This window comes from Mustela erminea, chromosome 6, assembly GCF_009829155.1.
Source record: "Mustela erminea isolate mMusErm1 chromosome 6, mMusErm1.Pri, whole genome shotgun sequence".
In the NCBI taxonomy this organism is placed as follows: Eukaryota; Metazoa; Chordata; class Mammalia; order Carnivora; family Mustelidae; genus Mustela; species Mustela erminea.
The window spans coordinates 81,097,170-81,122,667 of NC_045619.1; the positions used below are offsets into that span (position 1 = coordinate 81,097,170).

General features: G+C 39.8%; 1 long non-coding RNA gene across 1 annotated transcript in view; it reads right to left on the minus strand.

Moving 5' to 3' along the window:
- Positions 1-457: 457 nt before the first annotated feature.
- Positions 458-25,498, minus strand: part of LOC116593663 — a 48,935-nt gene continuing 23,894 nt past the window's right edge. The window contains exons 2-3 of the long non-coding RNA XR_004286924.1: positions 20,990-21,050; positions 458-685 (exon numbers count right to left, since the gene is read on the minus strand). This is a non-coding gene — a long non-coding RNA (uncharacterized LOC116593663). The remainder of the gene's footprint in view (positions 686-20,989; positions 21,051-25,498) is intronic.

A 25,498-nucleotide genomic window follows, 5' to 3' on the forward strand; every position in this document is an offset into this window, starting at 1 on the left:
CCCACTGTATTTTTATGCCTTTTGATGTATTTTAATACAGCAAAATTACTGTAGGATCCTGTGCAATCCCCTCGCATGATGGCACAAGGCACAGTACACGAGGGTTAATTTGCCTTTTCTTTTATGGAAAATGGTAGAGGGGTTTTTCGATGGCATATTTAGGGCACATGGTGCTCAAACTCACTTAAACTTGAAATTTGGCAAAAATGAGAAATACACATGTAACGTACATTTAGCAAATTTGAAAGAAACTTATAGCTCCGAGAAATTTTCCAAGAGTGGTCATCAAAATTAATCTGAGATCTTAAGAGTAATAGTTTTAAATGAAGAACTCATATTGCAAGGAAACTAATTTGCAAGTAAACACAATGGCAAACTATATATATATATATATATATATATATATATATATATATATCTCGAACAAGGTACAAGGAAGGAATCTAAGAGATCCTACCCAAAGTCCTTATTAATAGTATAAACAGGCTGATTAGAGAAAATGTAAAAATACATACAGTTTGAAAAGGGAGACACTAACCACCTGACAAATGTGGAAACCCAGAGAGATCGAATCTTGTCCTGTCCATGGCCACACTGGTTGTTTGTAACAGACTGGGGTTGGACCTTCCATCTCCTGGCTGGTCGTCCAGTGCACTTGTCTACATCTTATGAGTTTTTTAATGACCTATAAATTCAAAATAAATTCCAATTCCTTCATACAGAAGGAATTGTAACGTTACATAGAACCAAGATATACTTTTAGAAAAATTAAACATTAAATTGAGCAAATACTTTTTTTTGAAGAAAGAAAATTCATCATATGCAGCCTCTCCTGAGAAAAATGCAGGTGAGGTATGTTTAGCCTCAGGGAAGGAGGAGAGAATAAGGTGTCCTAGAGCTGTTTTGTTTCTCCAAGGAGGTCCTTAAACTGGCCATTCAGCTGAGACTTAGGGAATTTGTGATAATTGCATCCATTTCCAGTTAATGTTTGTTTATGTTGTCAGCTAAGAGTTGAGGTTCATTTTTTTATACGAGATTGACTCCTGAGGAACTATACATCAAGACTAGACATAGGTGATATATATATCATAGTGCAGAGGCAAACTCTCTTCCTTTTTAAGTAGACTGCCCTAGGAAATAGGATTAATATTTTGAAAGTTTCCTCAGAGGTAACGAGAAACTTGTTTTCTCTCGAGAGGTAGGAAGATGAAAAGTAAGCTCCCATGTTACTGTACTTCATAAATGCTTTGCTTGGGAATTTTCTTAAATCACAAGTAGGATTTAAAAAGAATAATATTTCAAGAAGCATAAGAAAAGCAGTTGTTAGAATTCATCAAACATCCTAGGTAGAAAATGCAGAGTGTGAAATCTGCCATTCCATAAACCAACTGGCCACAAATGGTTTATGAGTTGGGTTGTTCAAAAACTGTCCACTTGGTGGCACCATAGCGCTACGACAGGACTGAGCCGGTTGCTTTGGGTAAAGGTTCAGTTAAAGGATCGACTTCTTAATGTAGGGTTTCATGATTCTTAAACATGTGGTCATACCACAATACGTGCCAACCACAGACAATTGCCCTAGTCATTTGCACAAGGAAAAAAAAAGAAAAAAAAACATTGTAGGTTGTTCAGGCAAAGACAGAAGGGGCAGGATTTAAGAGACTTGTAGAGCAGGTTGAACGAGTGGATGGAAGAAAGCCAACCCAACCTGTCTTTTATTCACATTCTTTGACAGAAATGGCTCTGCTGGGTTTTTTTCTTTCCCTTATAACTTGATTCTGAACAGAAAAAGTGACACTAATGACATCAGCCCAAATGAAAGCTGCATTATAAATATTTATTGAGCACCTGCTGTGCCTTCATTCTTTGGCACCATAAGTCACACAGTAGAAGGCTAAACACACTTCTTACCCTCGATGCCCTCGCAGGCTACCAGAGAAGACAAACTATATGCATGAAACTGTAATTGCAGAATTGTGTGCTGAAGAGAGCCAACTGGAAGCCATAATTAGGAAAGCCTTCCCAGAGCAGGTGGGACTTTAGCTGGTCTTAAAGAACAGTTTCATTGTGGCACACAGCCTGTTGCTACACAGCTGGGTGGAAACAGTGCAGGAGGGAGCAGGGCTCCCATGGGCAGTCTTTCTAGTGGCTGGCTAGGGAAGAGAGAGGTCAGAAACTTCAGCTCTGCAACAGTCAGTTAGAGAAGTAGCCATCCCAGCGATTTCCCTGCTTCTCCATCCAACTGATCCATTACTGAAAGGATCCATTGACTCTTTCACCCATTTTTTAAATTATATAGACATTTTTCTTCCAGATGTTGGGGTAAACACAATCTATTGATTTATTTCATTTATATTTTATTTACTTGAGGTAGAAATCCAAACCAAATGTGTGGGATGTCTATGAAATAATTTGGTAAGTAACAAACCTAGAGACTAAAGTCTGTACTTCTTAGAAGAGCGTTGGCAACATTGAACAGCTTGCCCTCAGTCCATATTGAAATATGCAGGGGTGAAGTGATAAGAAGCTGGGGGTAGAACTTAACATATTTCAGCAAAGAAAAAAACAATACATATGGCAGTGCTGTGTAATTTTTTTAAAAGATTTTATTTATTTATTTGAGAGAAAGAGAGAGTGAGAGAGAGCATAAGAGGGGAGAGGGTCAGAGGGAGAAGCTGACTCCCTGCCGAGCAGGGAGCCAGAGATGGAACTCGATCCTGAGACTCCAGGATCATGACCCAAGCCGAAGGCAGTTGCCCAACCAACTGAGCCACCCAGGCTTCCAGTGTTGTGTAATTTTGATAATTCTTGATTCTGGGTGATGGGTACATTGGGATTTATTGTGCTATTCTATTTTGTGGGTATGTGAAATATTTCCTATAATACCTTTTTTCCTTAAAGATAGTTTAAGGATATAAACTATCCTTAGTTTATAGTTTGAAAAGATAATTCTGGGAATGGGCAAGACTGAGCCGGGAGTTGAAGGACGTAGATCCAGGTGAGGGGGAAGAGAATGAGAAAATGGAGCAGAAGTTGGCAGGGAGACCTCCAGCTGGGAAAAGCACTAGTCACCATTTATTCCACCCAGGGCATGATGGAAATGATGTCTCTCTTCCCGGGGAGATTTCCCAGTTAAAAAAGAACGTTTAGGAAATGGAATGCTGTTTCTTGCTTCAATCCACTTGCCCACATGTGACAAGTGGGAGTTAAAGAGGTGATCAGTTGAATGTGGGCTTTCAGGGACTAGGTACTGGGAAGATAATTGCACCTGTTAAGCAAGGAATGTGTATGCACTGAACTATTAAAGTACTTTTATAGAAATTCTCTCAAACATAGATAAGAAGCCATTCTGTCCTCTGTTCTCCAGAGCTTCTCTGGCATTCTCCTCTCTCATCTGCAGGCTAAAGAGAAAGAGGCTAGCGAACCAAGAAACTTTGAAAAAAGGCAAAGATTTTTAAACAAGCCATTGTGTTCAAAGGAAAGAGCACAGGAGGACTGAAAGGTGAGAAAACTTAGCTTAGAATTCTGGTTCTCCCACTTTGGAATTACAGGACTAAGGAGAGCCATTTACCTTTTCGAAAACTCAGTTTATGCCTCTATGACACAGAGAGGCTAATAACTTCACAAGTCAGCTTGTAAGGAACAGACAGTATAACGAAGTGACTTTTGAAGAGTTTACTTGTGGCCATTATTTGCAAACACTCTCTCCTCTGCCTTCCCCTGTATTCACCGCACAGGTCTTCAAGTCCGCAGCAGATACGGAAAAATACACAAGATTACAAATTATAGGTTCAGTAGAGACTCAACCGGGTATGAGATGAAAGCCATCTGGGACTGACAGGAAAAGCAGAATCTGTTTAATCTCCCCCAAGAGGAAGACAAGCGATAAGAGCAAGCAAGAGAGTTAAAGAGGGAGTAAGGGAAGTGTGGGGGGCAGCCTTCAAACGGAGAACCATACAGGGACACCTGGATGGCTCAGTCAGTTAAGGGTCTGCCTTTGGCTCAGGTCATGATCTTGGGGTCTAGAATCGAGTCCTGCATCAGGCTCTTGACTCAGCACGGAGCCTGCTGCTCCCCCTGCTTATGTGTTTTCTTGATCTCTGTCTCTCTCTCTCTCTCTGACAAATAAATCAATAAAAAGACAGACACAGAGAGAGAGAGAGAGAGAGAGAATGGCACAAGGAAAAGCACTTCTCACTCCCAGCATTTCTTTCCCTGTGGAGGGAGTGTTTTTCTAAAGTGACAGTCCTAGCCTTTTTTTTTCTTTGCCTTCTCACTTTACTCCCTGCGGAAGTGGAGGAGGGCATTGGGTTGGTGAGTGTGGAATGAGACACAGGACAAACAGAAGCCAGCTCTTTGCTCATCCTTCCTCCCCCGGCATCTGCCTGCCTGTCTGAATTCTCAACTGCCTTCTCACTGAGAGCGCTGCTGTGGGACGTGGCAAAAGGGCTTTCTTATACTGAAATCCAGCATTAGATGGAATTACCCACATATTCCATTGATGCTAGAAAATTGCCAGCCTACCCCACATTGGGCAAGTCCCCACTTACAGCTAAGGTTATCGGAGGACCCACCCAAGCCGCCATGAAATATGTTGAGAAGAGAGACAGATGGCGTCATGTATTGCATGTTTGTGTCCACTCCTACCCCCACTGTTATACTGAAATTCTAACCCCCAACGTGAGGCTATTAGGAGGGGGGCCATCGGGAAGTAATTAGGTCATGAGGGCGGAGCCCTCATGAATGGGATTAGTGTCCTCAGAAAGGGACCCAGAGCCTCTCACTGTGTTCTTGCCCTGTGAGGACATGATGAGAAGCTGACCGTCTCAAAACCAGGAAGTGGTTCCTCGCCGGACACCAGATGGGCTGGCACTTTGATCTCGTACTTTCCAGCTTCCAGAACCGGGACAAACACATTTCTGTCGGTTACGTCTAAGGTAACTAAAACAGAGTGATCTTTAAAAAACACATCAGTTGTCATTCCTCTGCTTAAAACCTCCATGGCTTCCCACTTCTCCTGGAATAACAGACAAACTTTTTGCTGCGGTCTCCTAGGCCCTACGGGATCTCTCTGCCTCTGCTACCGTCCTGTCTCATCTAGGAGACCGTCCCCCCACCAGGCTGGCCCTTTAACAGGTTCCTAAAAAGTGAAGACGTTTGTACTCCTGTTCTCTCTGCCCAGAACTTCCATCCTAGACCTTCACAGGACCACCTTCTGGTGCTGTAAACCTCCACTCCAGTATCACCTGCTCGGAAAATCGTTACCTAATCACCTGTGTAGCTTCCGAGTGCAGCATCCCGGTTTGTTCCCCAACATCCGTAATAAGGAATAATTACTTCAGATAGCTGTGTACCTACTTGATTATTTGTTTTCTTCCTGCTTTATTGAGATGAAATCGACAGGATACATTGTGTAAGTTTAAGGCATACAGTATGTTTATTTAATACACTTATATGTTGTGGAAGGATTACCAAGGTAAGGTTAGTAAACACTTCCATCACCTGATATAATTATCATTTCCTTTTGCCGTTAAAACACTGCAGATCTATTCCTCTAGCAGCTACCCAGTGTCTAGTACAGTACTGTTGACTAAAATCACCACCCTCTACATTAGTTTCCAGAATGTAATCATCTTATAACTCTAAGTCTGTACCCTTTGACCAACGTCTTCTCATTTCCTCCTGCACTCCCCAACCCTATTTTCATCGTTCTATTCTCTGTTTCTATGAATTTGGCTTTTTTAGATTCTACATGTAAGTGACAGATTGTTATAGATTATTTGTTTTCCTCTCACTTATCTCACTGAGCATAATGTCCCCAAGGTCCATTCATATTGCTGCAAGTGGCTGGGTTTCCTTCTTTCTCATGGCTCAATAATATTCCATTGTGTGTATATGTTATACATGTATACATATGTGTGTATATATATATTATATTTGTGTGTGTATATATTATGTATTATCTATAATTGTATGTGTTTATATGTGTATATATTTCTATATAATTCTATTATATACATATATTCTTGTGTGTATATATATCTTATATATGTAATTATATTACATTTAGTCATCTATCTTTGGTTTTCTTTGTGGTCAACTATGTGTTTTCTTTGGTACGTCCAGTGTCTAGCACAATGCCTAACTTTATAAAAACTTGTTGGTTGACAAAAGGAATGAAAGATTATTGAGTCAGAGTTTATCTAAATTATAAAGGGAAATTTACAGGGAATCTTGGGTTCAAGTGGACTCTTAAAGTTCTCTAAAGGGACAAGGTAACTCAAGATTGGGAGAATGCTGGAGTTCTTGGTACCTCTAGCCTAGATAATGGTCTGTCCCTCCCAGTATGCTTCATTGGGATAGTAGAACATCTGTTAATATTTATTTTTATTTTATCTTTTTCTGGCAAGGAGCCTCCCCCAGAGAGAATAAAGAAGTCACATATGGGATCTCAGGCTAAAAAAGCAGCACGTATGTCCATGAGAATCTTACATGTTTGTAAGACATATAAGTCTTAACTTCTCTCTATAAGGGGTTTCGACTGTGTTATTTAGACTATGAGAAGCTACTAAAAATTGGGATTTTTGCTTTTTCCTGAGAGAATGCCTACTCTTGATATTAGTGACTTTTAAGAAATTCTCTTTTTAAAAAACCTAAATATTTTAAAGATATTATAAAAACAACTGTCCTTGCCATCCAAATGTAATAAACATTAACATTTCGCTGTATTTGTAAGTCCTTTTTCAAGGAACTAAAACATGACAGATAACTGTAAAGCCTATGTCCTTTGCTTCCCAATTTAACTCCCTCTCTCCCTCAATAATGTACACATATGCTGCTTTTTTTCACTTATCTTTTCAATCTGTCTTTACTAAGAACTGCTTCATAGTGTCCTGCTGTATGAATAAACCCTATTCCTTTTGAATTCCTCCGCTAATGAACATTGGATTGTTTCAAATTTTTTGCCATTACTAGTAGAGTTTTGGTATACATCCTTCATTGGATTTAAGAAGATTCCTTATATTTATAATCTGACAGGACTTTTTTAAAATAACAAATGAATCTAAACTTTATCAGATTTTTTATTATGATTATCTGCTAAGATGTTTATGTAATTTTATTTCCTCAATTAATGTATTAAATTACTTGGGTAGATTTTCCAGAATTAAACTGTGCTTAATTTGTGAGTTAAAATCGATGTTATTCAGTACTACAATTTTAAAATAGTACTACCTGGGGGCACCTGGGTCGCTCAGTGGGTTAAGCCTCTGCCTTTGGCTCAGGTCATGATCTCAGGGTCCTGGGATTGAGCCCCACATCGGGCTCCCTGCTCAGCGGGGAGCCTGCTTCCTCCTCTCTCTCTGCCTGCCTCTCTGTCTACTCATCGTCTCTGTCTATTGAGTAAATAAATAAAATCTTTAAAAAATAAAATAAGATGAAATAGAGCTACCTGGATTTAATTTGCTAATAATTTATTTCATTATTTTGCATCTGTGACAATAAATGACATTTGTCAATAAGCTCATTGGTTAGGTTTAGCATACTGGGTATATTCTAGGCATGTACAAGTCAATTGTCTTGCTCTTTTTAACTCTTGTCTGAAATGTTTATCTATTTCTTTTTTTTTTTTTAAAGATTTTATTTATTTATTTGACAGAGAGAGATTACAAGTAGGCAGAGAGGCAGAGAGAGAGAGGAGGAAGCAGGCTCCCTGCTGAGCAGAGAGCCCAATGCGGGACTCGATCCCAGGACCCTGAGATCATGACCTGAGCCGAAGGCAGCGGCTTAACCCACTGAGCCACCCAGGCGCCCTGAAATGTTTATCTATTTCTTGAAATTTCATGCAACTCGTCTTTTGTTACCTAAAATATGTTCTTTGGAAGAATAGATCTGAGAAAACTGGTCCAATTTAGCAATTATTCACTTATTTTGGCTTTTCTCTTTCTTCTGAGTTTGTTTAAGTATTTGTATTTTCCTAGGAAACCATCTATATTATTTATATTTTTCAATGGTTAGTCTCTATAAATATACATATACTTTATATATATATATATATTCTACAATATTTGTGGTTATGTCCCATGTTCTTATTGTAGTTCATTATTAATACCTGCTTTTCATTTTTTAATTTTTTGATAAGTTTTTTTAAGGATATATATGTTTTATCAGCCTTTTCACAAAATCGGTTTTGAGTTTGTTAATTATTACTATTGGTGATTTTTTGCTTGTTTTCTCTATTCATTTCTGCTCTCATTGTGATTAACTTCTTATATTGTTTTCTGAGTTTACTACTTTATATTTACAGTACCTTAAATGATGAGATCTTTTACTGAAAATGATTTTTATTGTTTTTAAGTAAATACATTAAAGTAGAAATTCCTCCTAAATATTATAACTGCATAATATAAATTTTGAAATGTAGTGGGGGGTGTTTTTGTTGTTCAGCCTTAAATATTTTATCATTTCCTGTGTGGTTTCCTCTTTAGCCCATGAATTGTTTGAGCGTTTCAGGGTTTATTTGTGTGTGTTTTTTTTTTAAGATTTTATTTATTTATTTGACAGACAGAGATCACAAGTAGGCAGAGAGAGGAGGAAGCAGGCTCCCTACTGAGCAGAGAGCCCGATGTGGGGCTCAAGCCCAGGACCCTGAGACCATGACCTGAGCTAAAGGCAGAGGCTTTAACCCACTGAGCCACCCAGGCACCCCAAGAGAGAGTTTCAGGGTTTTTAAAAACTATCACATTACTATTGCTTTCTAACTTAATTACATTAAAGAACACGGTTTGTGTGACAGCATGTCTTTGGAATCTGTTGGAACATTCTGTTACCTAATACATGTTCAATTTTTATAAATGCTCTGTGCTTGAAAAGAATGTTTATGCTTTATATATTGGGCCAAATGTTTTGTGTGTACATGTTTATGTACAATAAACTTTTAATTTAGCAGACCAAATATTATTTATCCTTACTAATTTTATTTTGTCTCTTTTATCTCTGTTCTTGATCAAGGTTTTTAAAATTATTCAACCATGATTGTAGGTGTTTCCATTCCTTCCAAAACGTTGTGTTTTGTAGTTTGAGGCTATGTTGTCAAGTTTATACATGCTCATGATTATTATGCTCTTCTTGTAGATTATTCTTTTATCGTTGTGTATGTCTGCCTCAATCCTATTAATGCATTTGACTTAAATTTTCTTCTGTTTGACTAACATTGCCACAGCAGGTTTTGTTTTGATTATGATCCCAGTGTATTTTATTCTGTGGTTTTATTTTATGGGTTTGTCTATAAGCCATAAATAGCTTGATTTTTATGAAATCTTTTATTGGTATTTTAATAGTTAAGTTTAATCCATTTATACCTATTTTGATTATTGAAACATTTAAAGTTATTACATCATACTGTGTATTTTATGTTTATCATGCTTTTTCTTTCCTCCCCACCATTTCTTTCCTTTAGTTGATTTGATAAAGCTATTGTAATAAAAATTTGAAGGTTTCAGTGTCTCGATAAGAGGGATCTCTTATCGGGAAGGGGACAGGAGCGATGTTAGGACGGAGCCCCACAGTGAACCCTCTGGTGTCCCGCATGACTAGACAGATGCAGGCCTCGGTCTCCCTTCTCTGTGGAGAGGGGCTTTGGCATGGGGCTGTCTAGGGTCCGGCTGCTGGCTGTGTTCTCTGACACACGGACCGTGCTGGTCACCCTCCCATGGCTCTGGTACAGTGACACTATCTATCTCTCCCTGTGGTGTTCTCGAGCTTGCCCTGTGCAGAGGCTGCTTGGTGCCTGCTGAAGCCCTGCAAACCAGAGCCGCCAGATGATCCCAGCCGGCGTGGGGGGGAACCAGGAGTGCCCACCCGGTCAGCACCACACTCGGGTGCTATAATTCTTTACACACTGAGCTTTTCTTTCTGATTTATAAGCATCACTTAATTAATTTAGAAATGTGTTCACCAATTCGGCATCATACTTCCTCTCTACAGATTTTTTGTTGTTAGAGTAAATCTTTGTAAAAAAAAAAAAAAACTCCTTAATCAAGGGTGTCTGGACAGAAAACTATGTTTGTATATCTGAATAATGTCTATATATTTTTTAAAAGACTTTATTTATTTATTTGACAGAGATCATAAGCAAGCACTAGGGATCTGGGGTATCAAAATTAGGGAAGATTTTATAGAAAGTTCTGGGGATGCAGGTTAAAAAGGCATACCACAATCCAAACAAAATTAAACCATAAACTATTCTGGAAAATTTCTTGAACTTCAAGGGTAATGAAAAATTTCTATGACCTTTCAGGCAAAAAATTTTGTTGCCTACAAAGAAGGAAAATTAGCCTTACCTCCAACTTTTCTTGTGTAACATTAATGCCAGAAGACCATGAAACAAAGATCACAAATTATAAAGGGGAAATTGTGAAATGCAAGCATGTGATAACCTGATGAATTGTTGACTGTTTACCTAAGTTACAGATAAGAACTTAAAATGCATTCTGTCCTGGAGATAAAATAATCAAAACTTAGAATGGGAAATATGGGATATAAAAAAAGGGGTTGAAAATATGAAAATTAAGCAGAATTTGTCGTAAATAATCATTGGAAATACAGTTACAGGATCAATTCAATCAATTCAAAATCAATTCAAAAGAGAAAATCTGGAAGATTATAATTTAATAAATGTAATCTGGACCCCAGATTATAGCAACAAATTGGGAACTAGCTACCTGGATACAGAGGGAGAGAGAGACCTATGCATATGGGACTGGTTCTTACTTCCCTGGAGGTGAAATTTCAGGCCAGTTCCATGACTTCTCATTACCCTCTGGTAGTAATTAGTATGTCACATATAATCAAAATTTAAACTCTATTCAAAGATTATCCCCTTTCCCAACTCAGGCCTTTTTACAAACAAATTCTCTGTGAGAAAACTGTTATTTGTTGGCTTCTCTTTCCTGGCACTGTTATTGCTCCTATTGCTCTTCTAAGCTGGTTTTTGGACTCCATTATGTTGGAACCTAGAGAAAGAGAAAAGTAAATCGGCAAGAGAAAGAACTAACTTCATGAATAAATTTGAAGGAGTACCAATAAATTAAAGTTACCCAGTGATTACGTTCCATGGGTCATACTTGTTCAATATATGTAATAGTCTTTGTTTTGTCTCTTGTCCTATCTCCAGCATCACGGATTACCTGGCACACCACAGGAATTCAGCAAATATTTGTGATGAATGAGTGGATAAATAAGGAAGTGTATGATACACAGAAGAGATGCCCTAAAATAAAATGGCAAAGGTTAAAAAACAAGAATGGGCCAAGGTTTTCCAATCAAGTGTAAATTAAAATAAAATAGAGGAAGGAGGTTAAGTTGTATAAAATAGAATCCAAGTCAGAAAGAAACAGTATAGGGGAGCCTGTGTGGCTCAGTCAGTTAAGTGTCTGCCTTCGGCTCAATTCATGATCCCAGGGTCCTGGGATCGAGTCTTGCCTTGGGCTCCCTGCTCAGTGGGGAGTCTGCTTCTCACTCTGCCCCTCCCCCTGCTCATGCTCGCTATCTGTCTTTATCTCTCTCTCTTGCAAAAATAAATACATAAAATCTAAAAAAAAAAGACAGCATAAAAGGCATTAGTCCATAATAAGAACATATCAATGACCTTTAAGCACTAAATGCAATAGCTTTAAAATATAGAAAGTATGATTGTTAAAAATCAAAGCAGAAAGAAAAACATGTATATTCTAGAAGACTTTATAGACCATTTTTAGCCTTTGACAGGTCAAGTATACAAAAAATAACAATGACATAAGGAATTTGAAATTTAGGGGAAAAAGAATCCTATAAAGATATATAATTCCTATGTCTTGGATATATTTACAAAAAGGGATACTGTGAGAGATTCACTGTGTTGGCCTACCCAATATCACTCTAAACTACAAAATAAGTACATTTTTAGTTTTCCTTCTCTATCTGTAGGCTCTTTTGTGGCTGGGGGTGCCCATGGGCTTTAGTTCTGACCATCAGACACATCAGCAAGACACATCAGCAAGGACCAGCTAGTACTGCCTCTTGGCCTTCCTCCTTCTTGCTGCCTACAATATCCACCAGATGCCTGAGATGCAGCCCCTCTCTGCATATCAGCAGAGCAGGAAAAGGGAAACAGCCCTGTTCCTTCATGGCAGTCCTGGACTTCTTACTGTGGACTCTTCGAGGACCAGAATTGGCCCCTTACGCAAGCCCCTTACCGGATGTTCTGGTACTGCCTGTTAGGCCCAGTGCTAACTTACATGGTCACAAAACACATCAATAAGTACACCCACCACAAAGCCTGTCTAAGCCACGTCCTCTAACCAACAATTCAACAAAACTGGAAATAAGTGATAAGAGTTTTAAAGTAAGTTATAAAATTTAAGGTGCTCTCAGTAAGTACTGGCAAAGAAGGAAATAAGAATGCAAACATAGGGGCACCTGGGTGGCTCAGTGGGTTAAAGCCTCTACCTTCGGCTCAGATCATGGTCCCAGGGTCCTGGGATCGAGCCCCGCATCAGGCTCTCTGCTCAGCGGGGAGCCTGCTTCCTTTCTCTCTGCCTACTTCTGATCTCTGTCAAATAAATAAGTAAAATCTTAAAAAAAAAAAAAAAAGAGTGCAAATATATACTAGTTGGACAAAAATAAGGTGTGAAATTAAGAATTCTCAAGATACAATAACCTAATTGCAAATTCTATACATACCCCCTTAGGATATTTTTAAAGATTGACTGATTGATTTGTCAGAGAGAGAGGAAGCACAAGCAGAGTGAGAGCATGAGTGGAGAGTAGGGGACACAGAGGGAAAAGCAGGCTCCTCGCTGAGCAAGGAGCCTGATGTGGGGCTTGATCCCAGGACTCTGGGATCATGACCTGAGCTGAAGGCAGATGCTTAATGACTGAACCACCCAAGTGTCACCCCATTTAGGATTTCTTATCAACTGTTTCTCATTTATCTTTTTTCCCTAAAATGTATCACTTTCCCATATACTACATAAATAACTTTATCTTTTTCACTTTCCTCTATCAGTGTGAGCTCTATGAAGTCAGGGATTTATGTTTGCTCTGTGCACTGATCCTCAGTAGACATTCAATAAAATTGTGAAATGAATGAATAATTCCACTGAAGGCAGAACATATAATCTTAATTTTTATTATTAAAACTAAATATGAAAATAAATAATCCAACTCAAGCTGAAAGAGATAAACATCAGTCAATCATCTAATAAATAAAATACCTAAGTAAAGCAGAGAGAAAAGTAGTAAAGATAAACCAAAATGAATTTTGAAAAGTAAGGTTTTATATTCAATGAAACACTTCTTGATGAGAAAAATACAATAAATAAACCTTTGGTAAATCTAATCAAGAAAAGTGGAAAATCCCTAACAAAAATAGGGACAAAAAAAGCTATTATAACAGATAGAAAGGAGAAAAATTAATGATGGTAGAGAACTATTTATAATTCTCTGCCTATAATATTTAGCCTTGGAAAATAGTTTTCTGTGAAAATAGGAATTTTATAAAATTGACTTAAGACAGTCAACAAAATCAGAACAGATCAATAACCATTAGTAACCTAGAAATGGAAGGTTATTAAATCATTACTTAAGAAATAAAAGACTTTCAGGAGGATTTTTTTCCAGTGGTTCAAACTGTCAAGGAGATAAAACCTCTGTGGCATAGCAGCTGCTGATGAACACAGCAAAACGTGAAATTGGGGATGAAGTTTATCAAGTGGCTTTTCACTATCCATTGGTGGTATTTTCTTCCTGAGCCTATTGATCTGATTTATAGTCTTAATAAAAATCCTAGTAGTAAGTCGCTGCTGCATTGTCGTGTGGAGAACTCTTCCTGCATTGTTGAACTCAGTTTGCTGGTCCAACCACACCACAGAATATTAAACAGCCAATTAAAGGGGAGGTTCTGAGGACATTTTTATGACATGAGAAAACACTGATGAAATAATAGTGTTTTCTTTATTCCATTTTTAGGAATAAAGGTGAAATTTTTGCATCGTTCTTGCCTACGGCCTCTCTCAACCTTAAATTCCACCTTGTCTGGAATCCCACTGCCTCCTTGGTTTTGGGGGTTTCTTCCAGTGTGCTGTATAAGTGGCGGTCTCCAGGGGGCCAGCAAATCGTCTGCCAGTCGTTGGATAATTTTAAAGAAAAAGGTAATGCATTTCCACAACTTGAAATATTAGATTAGTAATGATTTTCATAGATATCCCATCTCCTGTGTTTTCAAAGATAAATCTATGAACTGAAAAGGCATGTCATTTCATCTCAGGAATACTAAGTCAAGAGCATGAAGTTCTTCTCAGTTCACTTATTTTCACATGATTTGCATATTTGCACATTTCCATTAATTAAAGAACTATATTCAAAGATGCTGGACAAGTTAGACCTCTTTTCTCTCCCCTACACCGAGTAGCTGGTAACGAGCCCATTTGCCTCCAGACTAAAGTTGTGACAACTTCTGCCTGTGTTCTACTTGTGGAAAATTAGCATTTTTTCACATTATTCACATATTTGCATTATTTGAATGTTGTTTACATTTGATATGTTTGCATTTTACCTTTTATGTTATAACTCAAGTCAACAAAATGGATGGGTGGGTCGAAAGTGTTATATTAAAGAGTAAGCAGAGTCATTGGCAAGCTGATTTGAAGATGTATATGGAAATCAAAAGGATCTAGAAGAGTCAAAACTATCTTTTAAAAGGATGGGATTTATTTTATGAATTTTAAAAACTATTTTTTATGACTTCGAATGGCTTATGTGGTATATATATTAGCTTGGATAGCCTGAATCTGTCACTTTAGGACTGAAATGCTTAAGATAATAAGAATATTTAATAAGACAAAGCAAATACTACAATGGTAGAGCAGTTGACCCTTTCCCATTACTTGATCATTTTCTTCCCTTGTTTGAAAAGAGATTGACAATACTGAGTCTGTTTAAAAAAAAAAAAAATCACATCCAGGGCACCAGCCTGGCTCGGTCAGAGGAACATGCGACTCTTTTTTTTTTTTTTTTTTTTAAGATTTTATTTATTTACTTGACAGAGAGAGATCACAAGTAGGCAGAGAGGCAGGCAGAGAGGGAGAGGAGGAGGAAACAGGCTCCCTGCCGAGCAGAGAGCAGAGAGCCGGAAGCGGGGCTCGATCCCAGGACCCTGGGATCATGACCTGAGCTGAAGGTAGAGGCTTTAACCCACTGAGCCACCCAGGCGCCCCAAACATGTGACTCTTGATCTCGGGGTTGTAAGTTTGAGCCCCAAGTAGGGTGGAGAGATTAATTAAAAATAAAATCTTAAAAAATAATAAATAAATAAATAAATAAATAAATCACATCCAAATGTTGGAACTCTCTGCATCCTCTGATTGGAAGAGGGGTCCAATTTCCAGCATGGCAGAGTGTACTGGTGGTTGGTTCATTGGAATTGGGAGGTCCCTGCCCTTTTTGGTTCTTTCATCTGACTGAGCGTTACCCACGGCAGAACACCTGCTACTAACCTCTGTTAGGATTTATGCTAGGAAAATATGCCAAAGTCTCTTTTTTCCCTTTCCTCTTTCCTGCCCCTACTTGTTAGAAAGTTCCAGATGACTCTTGACCCTTTCTCCAGATCCACAGTTCAGGCTAGACTAGCACCAAGAATTTCATACACTCTATTTAAAAAAGGTTGTCACAAGTTTAATTAGCTAGGTTCTACCAACTGTTTGGTATAGGGAGAGAAAAGGTGTCCAGATTCACCAGATATAATTAATTATCCTGATGATGACCCCAAACACCCAGCCCCTTCATGCTCTTTGTATCAGCTGGCCTGAGCTGGAGCGTCTGAGCTTCCTGGTAAAGGATCCTTCCCTGTGTGTGCTGTTCCCGTGGTTTTTATTCTTTTGTTTTCTGTCCCAGCAGAGAAGGAAACAGCAGAATAGAGGGGATTGACAATAATCGAGGGAAGAAATAATTGACAGAGTAAGTTTCCTGAGGGTCTGGAAAGACAGAATTGAGAACACAGGTAGAACAGAAACAGCAACCCTTTTTGTTAAATGGGGAGAAGACAGGAAAGCAGGTAAAAAGGATGGCCTTGGAGAAATTATCACGGTGTTTTGTGTGCAATAGTGACTCAAATACTTGCTGAATTCAACGGTATTAACTAGTGACACAAACTACCGGCTCTTAATGAATAAGGAAACATGTCAACTGAAACATTATACCCAGCTATCAGCCATGTGGAAATTTAACCGAGATATTTACAGCAAAGTATTGGGCTGGGTTCACCATGTGGTTGACCTAATAGAGTAAATGGTAAATTCAGAAGTCACCTATTCTTCTAATTATAAGGATTACCAAATGCACCTTGTTAGTCATACCAGGACTAACCTGCACCGGCAGCAGAAATCCTCCCAGCTAAAAAGGATTGAGCTCTTAAGTATCAGGCTCTGCGCCAAATGCCTAAATACATTGTAGTTTCATTTAATTTCCCACAACAACACAGTGAAAGAAAGTGACTCAGAGAAATTAAGTACCTTGCCAAGGCCAGAGGTCTAGAGAGCAGGGCTGAGAGTCAAACTCAGATCTGCCTTGCTTGAATGCCCACTCCACGTAATTAAAATGAATTAATTTTAAAGATCAACCTTCAGTAAATTAATTTCATGCTAAAAAGATACTGTTGAGTTACCTAACAGAGACAACGTCCCACAGAAAAACGCCACCTACTTAACCCGACTCTGGGGTATAGCTCTATAAAGTGTTATAGATTTGTGGGTATTTTCAGGAAACTGACAACTAGTGGACAGAACAGAACTTTGTGTTCATCTCTAGCCTTCCTGTATTCCGGTGAGAAAGCAATTTTAAAATGCCTCCTATTTCTCTCCCTCTGAATTTGAGGTCCACTGTTGTCAAAACTCAGACAAACCTTATTATTTTATTAGGTCATTGGATATGATTTATTCGTCTCCCAGGAGGAGTGACTGTAGAAAGGGAGAGTGACAGGACTTATCAGGCCCCGAGTGGACTGAGCTCACCCATTAAGTTAGCTTGTCCGCCCTGTTCTTGACAGTTATTAATGCTTCCGTCTCCTGCTGCTTCCACTGCCTCCTCTTCAGGAGCACCAATTCCAGATGTCACTGTTACCCTGTGACAGTACTCACAGTCCAAACAGGCCAGGGGTTTCCATGTCTTGGGAACAGTCCTTCTGTAGCAGTGCCTTGGTTGGCCACCTTCCCATGCATCCTCCTGGAAGCCCAAAACAACCACCCTGAGTCAGTCACAGCCTCTGAAACAACACCCACATCCTTGCACGGGCCAGTTTCAAGTTGAAATTGTTTCTCAGCAAGGAAACGTTGCCAGTGGCTAATTCCCCATTAACCTGGCACTCTGGATCTGACCTCCATCAGCCTTCATTGTGTTACCACCTTACATGGTTGGTGAGACCTACAAGCCTACTGTTTGGCCACAATAACAGCTGTTCCTCCCAGAGGTTGGGTGAATAGGAACAGTGAGAGATACGATTTCCTTGTATCAGTCAGATGTGCTAGGCTATGCTGCGGTAACAAATGACCCCAAAGTCTCAGTGGCAAACAGCAACAAAGGTCTATTTCTCATTCATATTCATTGCCCATTGTCACTTGACCCTCAGCTCTGACTGACGTCAGCTTCACTCCAGGATGAAACTAAAGAGCAAACTTCTCCGGGAGCATTAAGACTGTGGTAGAGGAAAATGAAGCATGATAAAATTCAAGCTTGTTCTTAAATCTCCTTTCCCCACTTCATCCACAAAGCAAGTCATATATATGGCCAATCCTGATATGAACAGAGAATGTGAAATCCTCCTTCAGGGAGCAGCGCCCCATGGAGTGGCAAAACCATTTGAGCTGGAATATGATCTAACACCCTCACTTTGGACACCTGTCACAATGTCACCAAATTGTCTTAGAAGGAGCACCGTCCATGAACCTCTCCAGTCTCAAGACTTCACAAGATGCTGCCAGAGCTCCAGAGACCTGATGGCTTTCTCAGCCATGCCAGCCATATTGAGTTGAGCTCCTCCAACACTGACAGATGGCACTGGTACCCTAGAGATTTCCTCAGGTGAGTCAAGGAGTTGCTCCTGATCTAATTCCTAGGCCCTGTGATCCCGACACCTTAAGAGGCGGACCTCAACCCTTGCCCAGCCCCTGGCTGAGTACATAGAAAAGTTCCTCCACCAGAGGCCGCATTTGTGTCAGTGAAGGACACTCTGCCCTGAGCCACTTCTTTTTACAGCCTGTCAGAGACCAAATTAGATCACTTTGAAGGAATACATTATGACCCATCTGTCCATTCACATAAATCACTGACCTTCCTTTTTTTTGCCCTAGCAGAAGGGTGTTCAAAACAGTTGTCTCTGTGATAAATCTTGACCAGTTTAGTGGTATAAATATTGTTGTGCTTGATGTTTTATGCTATGATTGTTCCTTTATTGAAATGTAGAGGACTTAAATAAGATAATGCTGTCCTCAGCAACATGAGGTACATATGAAATAAAGATGATTTGAATTTTATTAATATACAGAAAATGCCAGTGCAGGAAGTTCTTCTTCTAAATATAGATATTCAAAGCCCAATTGAAAATCATTTCAAAAGTGTTAATAATATAATTTTAAATACACCATATTGGAGCTGCACACACACATACACACACACACACACACACATACTATATATATATATACACACACACACATATATATTTATATACACATATAATATATATAGTTGTGATTTATTATAAGAAATATATACAGTCTTCATCCCCATTTCTGGCTCACAGATCTCAAAAATCTTAGAATTTCCTAAGTATTGAAAGTGATAAAGGTGCCTTATGTTATGCTAATGAGGTGGTTGCCAGTGGAGCCAAGTACTTGTTTAGAGGGTTGGAACTTTCAGTCCCACCTCAGACCTCCAGAGAAGAGGGGCTGGATGTTGAATAGTAAAGAATGCCCAGTGATTTAATCAGTCATGCCTATGTAAAGAACGTCCACAAAAAAACAAAAACGATAGGGTTTGGAGAGGTTCCAGGTTGATGCACACATGGAGATTTGGGGAGAATGACCTACTCTGAGAGAGCATGGAAGCGTTGAGCCCTTCCCACATATCATACCTTGCTCTATGCATCTATTCCCTCTGGCTGTTCCTGAGTTGTACCCTTTGGTAATAAACCAGTGATCTAGTAAGTAAAATGTTTGAGTTCTGGGAGCTGCTCTAGCAAAGTAATTGAATCTGGGAGGAGGTCCTGGGAACCACTGATTTCTAACTAGATGGTCAGAAGCACAGATGACAACCTGGACTTAAAATTGGCATGGGGGAGAGGGGGTGCAGTCTTGAAGGACTGAACCCTTTTGAGTTGACCTTAGGACACCCCACTAGTGTTTGAAAATTTCTTGGTATTATGTAGGAAATCCTCCCCAGCATACATATGCACATATACATGGAAACTGGGTCCAGGAACCTAAATATATATATAATTCAAATAATTTATCAAGTATCAAGCATTTACTACTCCTATAAATCAGGGAGACAAAGAAAACCAATGTAAAAAGTATCTCACATGGTAATGTTTTATAAATAGCCTATAACTGCTATTCCATTGTAGTCGAGCTTTTAAACATGTTAAAACAACTGGTATTTCTTCATCTAAGAAATATTTATTGAGAGGCACCTGGGTGGCTCAGTGGGTTAAAGCCTCTGCCTTCGGCTCAGGTCATGATCCCAGGGTCCTGGGATCGAGCCCCACCTCAGGCTCTCTGCTCAGTGGGGAGCCTGCTTCCCTTCCTCTCTCTCTCTGCCTGTTTCTCTGCCTACTTGTGATCTCTGTCTGTCAAAAAAATAAATAAAATATTAAGGAAAAAAAAAAGAAAGAAATGTTTATTGAGCACCAACCATGAGCCAAGCACTGTTCTACACACAGAGGATACAGCAGGCAAAAATCCCAGTCCTCTTGGAACTTAGGTTTCGGCTGAGGAAAAAGACAGGAAATGAAATATAGTGGTGATCCTCTGTATGCTCTTCCTGACGTACCTTCCAGCCTTCTCCACAGACCACATCAACAAACTCACTTGCCCTCTCCTCTCCAGTGGAATTTGGCCAGTGGAAGGGACTGGGAGCTCAAGAGGAGAAAAAAGTTGTGGACTTTGTTCATCATGGGAAGGCCATATCCTTCTTCCAAGGGTGTCTTCCAAGTTGTTATCCTTTCTAGATTTTTCTTTCACCTTTAATAATTGCTCTTTCACTTTTCCCTTACAGGCCTGGAGGATTCCATGCCCCCACCCCCATCCCTACTGCCACTGTTGTCAACCCCACAGCCTTACATGAGCCCTCACTGGTTTCCCTGAACCTTGCCCACATCTTTGTCGCTATTTCTTTGATTATACTGTGTTCCAATCACCCAGTTCAAGGATAATGTGTCTTGTTATAATCCTGACTGATACACAAAATAAGGAAATAAGTTATATAGTAACATAGATATTGGTAAGAGCTATTGAGAAATACAAAGCAGCAAAGGGGATAAAGCTGCTGGCTCGAGGCAGGTGGGTGCTTTCTAAACAGCCTGGTCAGTGAAGGCTTCTTCATAGAAGTATGTAATGCTACAAGTGTGCCTATCTCCCTGCAGAAGCTTCCTCTCAAAGGAAAGCAAAAGTGGTAAAAAGAGCTCCAAAATTTAAAACCTGGAAATGAGGCACATCACTGGTTGCAGTAGAGGCAAGAGTAGGGGTGAAGGCTCAGAGCACTTGCATGTTGCCTTGTCCTCCTCACCGCCCGCACGGTGACAGCCTTCACCTGCCTCAGCCTTGGTTTCTGTGGCACTCAGTTGATTGGCCCTGGACTCTGAGACCTTTAGAACCAAGGGTGATACAAAATACTCTGTTCTTAATCCTCCCCAAGTTTTATACCGCATTCCTCCAGAGAAACACAGAACTTCTCCTCTTACCTTCAGGAATAGTTTTCATGGAATCACGTTTTAATGTTCTGTCCTCATCTTTCGCCCACAGCTGGAAAAAAAATATTTCACGTCTTTTCATCTCTATTTGTAAAATTGACATTAAGTTTCTTGTTCCCGTTTTCCTCAGGGTCTTCTTTACAAAGCTATCGGATAAATTACCTCAATGTCAGGAGGAGGAAGGTGTTCTTTCTCTGGATGAACCTGGATGCTTCCTTCTCCTGGACAATGAGAAGTAGGTACCCCTTCGTGTTTTCCTCTTAGCATTGGCTGACAGGAAACTTAAAGCTAAGTGTCATGCTAGATTGCTATGCCTTTCCTCAAAGATGTTTTCTTAATGTAATGTTCTTTTCTAGTTTCCTTTCTATGGTTTTTGTTTTATATGTTTTCTTTTATTGTATTTGATTTTCTTATAGAACTAGGTAGACTATAAATACATATTCTAATGCGATCTAATTAAAACATCTTATTTTGATTTGGTTGACAATTTTTCCTGACCTTATCTACATCAAAATAATCCATGAATTATGAATAAGAAAACTTTAGCCAATTAAAATTACCGGTCTCTATGCTAACAAAAACAAGCAATTTGACTGATTTTTTTCCCACTCAAGAAACTGTGTTTCTTCATTCATGAAAAGAAAAAACAATACTTCTAGGTAATTTATTATTGTCAGGATTGGTGCTCGGTACCGAGGGCTCAAAGCTGACCGTGGCACAGACCCTATTCTCAAGGAATTTACTGTCTAGAATTAAGTTAATTTACTCTTTCAAACTTCTCATTCAGAACCAGTATTTATTTGTAGCTAAAAACTAATTTGCAAAAGGATACATTTTTTTAAAGCAAAATTAGCCCTCCCACTTAGTTCTGTTCTCTCATGTCAACAGAGACGAAATAAAGAAAAATTCTAAACATTCTGCAGCAGTAGCTTGCTCCCAAATGAACACGAGTTTGGTTGTAAAATACTTCCCAACGTAAGCATTTAAGGAGGCCCCAGAGCTTCTGAAAAGCTGCTGGAGGCCAGGACACTTTTGCTCCCCGTCTACCCTGCTCCCTTAAAACACTTCAAATCAATATCTGCCCTCGAAAGCTTGAAATGTAGCCACCTAATAGGTCAAGCCATCTTTTCATATCAATCATATTCCTAGCAAGTTTTATAATTTTCCAGGTTTAATAAATCACTGTGTGCCGTTGATCTAGGCTAAAACTAGCCACCAAAGTATTTTAAGACTTCCTGGTTCCAGTTTGACGGGCCCGGTGAACCTCCTACTTCTCTAACATTCATACCTTTGACACATATTCGTTAAGCACCAGAGTGTTCCAGGCTCGATACTATGTGTGCGGGGATTTAAAGGGCGAACATGTTCCCTGCCCCCCCTCCCCCCACCGTGGAGCTGTGTCGAACAGAGAATGCAAGGAGGAAACATGTCACTGTGAGGAGGACAGAGGTTCGTGTCTGTTGCCTTCACTGCTGTGTTTCTCAAGCAGGTAACGAAGCCAGGCTCAGGAAGTATTTTCTGGAAGAATAGTATGAAGGGGGGAAGCACAGAGTCTACAAGGGCGTTCACCGGGGGACCTCAGCAGGTCTGGGGAGCTAAAGGGGGTCAGCCTAAAGAAATGGCATTTCCTCTGCTACTTGAACAAAGAGTGGAAGAGGAGAGGCAAGAGGGACACACGTGGAAGGAAAACTTGGCTCAGAAGCCCAGGGGTAAAGGAACTGAAGTTTTATTTATGCAATCATCGAGACAGACATACCCAGAGTGGCTGGCAGGGGAAGGACAGAGAAGAGTGATGACAAGAGAAGGGACTGAAATTCTTGATATAAGCACCAGCTCGGACAATCTCACCGAGCAAGTTAAGGATTTGGTACTTGATCCTACAGGCAATGGGAAACCATTGATGTGTTTCAAGTGCATGGGGATGTGATCAGATTTGTATTTTTAAAAGATTCTTCAAGAGATAGAGAGAAGTCCTTGTAACTGAATTAGTTAAAAGAGGTCTTGATTCTCCTAATCGTCCTGTTGCTCTACACTTGCTAGTCCCCTTTTTGCCTGCTCTGTAGTGTTCAATTTATAAAACATCTTTGTCAAAATCCCATGTCCCTCCTGTGAGCCCAGCCTTTCCTCTCAGAGAAGGCAGCATCATTGTCTCTTATCATGTTTTTTTAATCCCATGTACCCTTCCAATAATAAATACACCATACCTTGATTTGCAATACCATAGACATGTATTTATATTTCGAGATTCTTCTCTCTTCTGTGATGACTCAATGCACTTAATACCCCAAAAAACAAATTCAAACCCCTCTGCCTCAGGAAATGCAAAGCTCTGCACGATTCCGAGAATACCCAGACAATGTTCTCATTCCTCTGGTGTGGTTTGCTCTCTCGTTCCAATCTGCTGCTCCCTCATCATTTCTGGGGGACTCATCATCACTTTTATATGCCGCCCCAACAGTCTGCAGGTGTACGTTGCCCCCAATCGCAGACCTTCCTCAGTCCCCGAAGCACAATTGAGGGCTTAAGAACAGAGGAGAATTTCAGAGAAGAAAAACACAACCAAACCTATCTGCTATCACATCCTTTAAGTGGAGGTCCTGGGTCGGTCAGTAGTTTCCTCTGGAGCCCTCAGCCTGCTGCTCTGTTTTCAGAACCAGTGTCAGTTCAAATGAGAGTCTGGTTCTTGCTCAACCTCCCTCCCTGTGAGTAGAGCCCAAACATTCCTTTTCCCTTAACCCCAGCCAGAGGTGTTAAAACAGGCCATCCCGTAATAATCTTGCAAGGGTTGTCAACCAGGCAGAATGATGATAGCTGTTTACACTCCTCTGTGTTTCAACATTTCCCTTCCAGACTAGCTGTTGGGATTTACTTAACTTGGAAAACCAAAAGGCCTGTTACAATGTCTTCTTCCACACTGAAAAGGAATCTTCCTTTGAAAAGCAATTCTGCAACATCTCCCTAGAACACAGACATGGAACAGTTTTTTGAGTAACTTTTTTTATTCACTTTATAGATGTATAGATATGTTTAATGGGGGGGGGAATTATACATACACCCACACAGTGGTTCTCAAATTTTCCAAACTAATTACTCCTAGCAACTGAGAATTCCAAGAGGAGTGGAGCATGTTTTCTCAAAGCAGTCTGTGGCAAACATATTTCTTTGGAGTCTCGTATTTTATCTTCTAAATTTCATGTACATTTTTGCACCTGCAGCATAATATGTCCATTTATTTCAATACATAACAATAAAATGAAATACACTTAAACCCAGCCATAGTGCTGTAAGTGGGATCCACAAATTTCCATCATATAAAATACAGAATTGAATTATTCCAAGATTATTGAAATGACCTTGGCAAGCCTACAGAGGTGGGAGTTCCGGGAGGCCCCCAAGTTATCTACACGTTTGCCATTATCCTAAGTCTCACTGATATTCTGATACTTTTTGAGAAGAACTATAGCATGTGGCTTATACCAAAAAAGCTTGGTGAGGAATGAATATAGACTACTGAAGCTTCACCATAACACACTAGTTCGGCACTTGTCAGGATTCAGTCACCAGGTAAGTGACTTAATCCTACCCACCAACTTTGATTAGAAACTGTAACTCAACTTCTTGCCTCAAAGAAATTAGAAATTATTACCCATAATGAAATCTTGATGCCACTTTCAAAGTGTCGAAACTTTAAATGTTTTCTTCACCATTGGCTCTTAGAAAAGAGCCTAGGGGCGCCTGGGTGGCTCAGTGGGTTAAGCCGCTGCCTTCGGCTCAGGTCATGATCTCAGGGTCCTGGGATCGAGTCCCACATCAGGCTCTCTGCTCAGCGGGGAGCCTGCTTCCCTCTCTCTCTCTCTGCCTGCTTCTCTATCTACTTGTGATTTCTCTCTGTCAAATAAATAAATAAATAAATAAATAAATAAATAAATAAATAAATAAAATCTTTAAAAAAAAAAAAAAGGAAAGAGCCTAAAGCAAGGATTAAGATGCCAACATTTTACGTGGGAAGAGGAAGGCCGGAGCAATCAAGATGACGGGAAAAGGTGCAAAGCGTTGTTTTCAGAGCAGTTTGCTTATCTCAGGATCAAGATGACAGCCCTAAGGGAGGCTCCTTGGATTGATTCACTCAGTACATGCAAACGCTCTGGAAGAGTAACGTGGAGAAACCACGCTTTAGAGAAGCCCATGAGACAGAGAATACAGGAAGAATTCATCTGCCTTTTATTTTCCAGGCTTATTTCAAGAACATCGAATTCCCCCACACTCCATTCTCTGGGGCACCTGGTCACAAGGGCAGAGTCCTCGCTCTGCAGTGAGGGGTTTCATAAGTCCAAAAGGGGAGACGACCCCCATGCAGGTGGAGAGCTGAACAAGAACAAGAAGGAAGTTGTCAAGGGCCTCTGAGAAAGTTCACAAGGTCTGTGTCTTCCAAACAAGCAAGTTACACACCAAGGACAAAAAATTCTTTCCTATTCAATGTCTAGCAGACGTCCAACAAAA